We start from the raw sequence: 3,852 nt of genomic DNA on the forward strand, positions 1-3,852 counted from the left end.
CGAAGCAAAGTAAGGGCGCTAGCAGCTCACTTAACTTGTTGAGCGGACTCGAAACAAAGTAAAGGCGCAACTAGCAACGAGTTGGTTCCTCCGCGCACAGGTTTTCCATACAAAGTGCGGTCGTTCAAGGGAGATAACTTAAAGAATTTAAAAAAATTGATTGCTCAAACTTTGGCAACTTAGCTTTTCTGTCGTCTTCTTCCCGGCAAGGAGAAACTCTCTTGAACGGCCGTTCCGGCAAACGCGCCTTACGGGAAAAACTTACGAAGATGTTCTATGTTCCAGGAGTTGCTCACCGGAACGCCATCTTCGGTCTCAAGGCGGACAGCGCCAGGCCTCGTGACTCGTCTTACCCGATAAGGGCCTTCCCACTTCGGCGTCAACTTGTTGAAATTCTTGGCGGATTGAACGCGCCGAAGAACAAGGTCGCCTTCCTCGAAGCTTCTGGCTTTAACTTTGCGGCTATGATAGCGGCGCAAAGCTTGCTGGTATCGAGCAGCTCGTACAGCAGCCTGAAGACGATCTTCCTCAAGGAGCAGCGCGTCGTCTTGCCGCAGCTGCTCTTGCTCAAGCTCATCATAAGCGAGCACTTGAGGTGACCCGTATACGAGTTCCGTGGGGAGAACTGCCTCTGCTCCATAGACTAGAGCGAAAGGTGTCTGGCCAGTGGCTCGATTTGGTGTCGTTCTGATTGACCAAAGAACCACCGGCAGCTCCTCGATCCAGTTCTTTCCGCACTTGTGCAGCCTGTCGAAAGTTCTGGTCTTGAGCCCGCGCAGCACTTCAGCATTTGCCCTCTCTACTTGACCGTTGCTTCTCGGATGAGCAACAGAAGCGAAGCAGACCTTGGCGCCAAGGTCTTGGACGTACTGCATGAAGGTGCGGCTCGTGAATTGAGTGCCGTTGTCGGTGATGATCCTGTTAGGGATCCCGAAACGGCAAATAATCGACCTGAAGAACTTGACTGCTGACTGTGCTGTTACCTTCCTCACTGGCTGCACTTCTGGACACTTTGTGAACTTGTCGATTGCGACGTACAAGTACTCAAAGCCCCGACAGCTCGGGGGAAGGGGCCGAGGATATCGAGCCCCCAGACCGAAAATGGCCAGGATAAAGGGATCATCTGGAGAGCTTGAGCTGGCTGGTGTATCTGTTTGGAGTGGAACTGGCACGCTTCACACTTGGTTACTTGTGCAGTTGCATCCTGGAGGGCTATCGGCCAAAAGAAGCCTTGCCGGAAAGCCTTGCCGGCAAGTGCCCTTGCGCCTATGTGGTGGCCACATATGCCTCCATGTATCTCTTCCAACAGCTTTTGTCCCCCTTCCCGGCGAATACACTTCAATTTCACACCGTTGAGTCTTCTTCTGTACAGTATGCTATCGACAAACTGGTACATACTTGACTGCCGGGCTACTCTTTCCGCTTCTTCTTGCTCTTCGGGAAGCTCTCCTGTCTGAAGGAAATGGACAATCTGATGTGCCCATGCTGGAGCTTGTGGCTCGACAACAAGGACTAAAGGCGTATCTGCTGCTGCGGGAACATCCGCTTCTACGGCAAGGACTTGCGGCCCTGCCGGAGCTTGATGTTCCCCGGCAAGCTCGCCGGAGCAAAACTTGTCGGGAGCGTTTGCTTCGACGGAACAAACCATGAGGTTTGCCGGAGCAGACTGCCCCTCAGCATCCTTGGTGTTGATCTTGGGCACTTTCCTGGCGGCGGCTTCGGGGAGCTCTGCCGGAAAGTAGTCACCGGAAACCAACTTCCTCTTCTTGCTTTGTCCAGTTGATGGTGTTATGGATGGTTGAGTCAAGTTGAGCACAAAGATCCCTGGTTCCACAGGTACTTTTAGTGCGGCGCACTTTGACAGGCCATCAGCAATGTCATTCTGAGCTCTTGGGATATGCTCCATTTGTAGGCCGTCAAAGTGCTCTTCTAGCTTCCTCACTTCATCAACATATGCTTCCATCGACGGACTCAGGTAATTCTTGTTCACTTGGCGGACGACAAGCTGTGAGTCACCCCTGACAATGAGCTTCTTGATCCCAAGGTCTGCTGCGATTCTGAGACCGGCAAGCAATCCTTCATACTCTGCAGTATTGTTGGTTGCTTGCTCTTTGGGAAAGTGCATCTGGACTACGTACTTGAGGTGCTCTCCGGTGGGTGCGATAAGCAGCACGCCTGCACCGGCGCCTTGCAGCGAGAAGGCACCATCAAAGTACATCAGCCACTCTTTGCTTGCCTCTTTGACGGGGATGCTTGTTTCTGGAGTTTCTTCGTCTGGTGTCGGCGTCCATTCCGCTATGAATTCTGCCAATGCTTTGCTCTGTATAGGCCAAAGCTTGACAGTTCCAGTGCCCACTCGACAATCCTGCCGGTTGCTTCTGGATTTTGCAGTATCCTCTTCAACGGAAAGCGAGTGACAACTGTTATCTCATGTGCCTGGAAGTAATGGCGCAGCTTTCTCGAGGCCATGAGAAGGCCGAAAAGCAATTTCTGTACGCCAGAATACCTTGATCTAGCCCCCTGTAGAAGGGAACTGACAAAGTAAACTGGGCGCTGCACCATTTTCCTCTGCACCTCCTTGCATGCCTGCGCAGACTCAACTTTGTCGGGGCCAGAGCTTGTCGGAGAAGCCCCCTGCTTGTCGCTGGATTCACTTGCCGCGGTTGCTGGCTCATCGTCCGCCTCCCTCTCCGCTACTAACGCAGCACTAACCACTTGATTGGTTGCTGCCAGATATAGCAGCAACTTCTCTTGTGGCTTAGGTGCGACAAGTATTGGAGTGGAGGACAGGTACCTCTTCAAGTCCTGTAGCGCGGCCTCCGCTTCTAGAGTCCATTTCATCGGACCTGCCTTTTTCAATATTTTGAAAAACGACAAGGCGCGCTCTGCGGACTTAGAGATAAATCTGCTGAGAGCAGCCACGCAACCGGCAAGCTTTCGTACATCCTTGACGCGCTTTGGTGCTTCAATCTGCTCGATGGCTTTGATCTTGTCGGGATTGGCTTCAATCCCCCGCTGTGACACAAAGAACCCGAGAAGCTTGCCGGAAGGGACTCTGAACACGCACTTCTCGGGATTGAGCTTGAGGTTGATCCTGCGCACATTTGCAAAAGTTTCATCTAGATCTTGAATCAGAGTAGCCTTGTTTTTGCTCTTGACCACTATATCATCCATGTAGGCTTCCACATTTCTGTGCATTTGTGGCTCAAAAGCACGGTGGACTACCCTTGCGAATGTTGATCCAGCATTCTTCAAACTGAAAGGCATTCGTACGAAGCAGTACATGCCACATGGGGTGATAAATGCGGTTTTCTCTTCATCCTCTTCTGCCATGAAGATCTGATGGTATCCTGAGTATGCATCAAGAAATGAAAGCAAATCACATCCGGCTGTGGAGTCAACAATCTGGTCAATACGCGGCAAGGGAAATGGGTCTTTGGGACAAGCTTTATTAACATCAGTGAAGTCAATACAAAGTCTCCATTTCCTGTTAGCCTTGCGCACAACAACAGGATTGGCCAACCACGTGGGATGGAGCACTCCTCTGACAAGGCTGCTGCTTCCAACTTCTTGATTTCTTCTGCGATGAATTCTTGGCGCTCCACTGCCTGCTTCCTGACTCTCTGCTTGACGGGCCGCGCATGTGGACAGACGGTAAGGTGGTGCTCGATTACTTTCCTGGGAACACCGGGGATATCAGACGGTTGCCATGCAAACACGTCGACATTCGCCCGCAGGAAAGCAACGAGCGCACTTTCCTATTTGGGGTCAAGAGTGGCGCTGATGGTGAAGGTACCACCAGTGCCATCCTCCTTGGCGGACACCTTCTTAGTCTCATGTGGAGCTGCCATT

Source organism: Triticum aestivum, chromosome 7B (genome assembly GCF_018294505.1).
Source record: "Triticum aestivum cultivar Chinese Spring chromosome 7B, IWGSC CS RefSeq v2.1, whole genome shotgun sequence".
NCBI classification, from domain to species: domain Eukaryota; kingdom Viridiplantae; phylum Streptophyta; class Magnoliopsida; order Poales; family Poaceae; genus Triticum; species Triticum aestivum.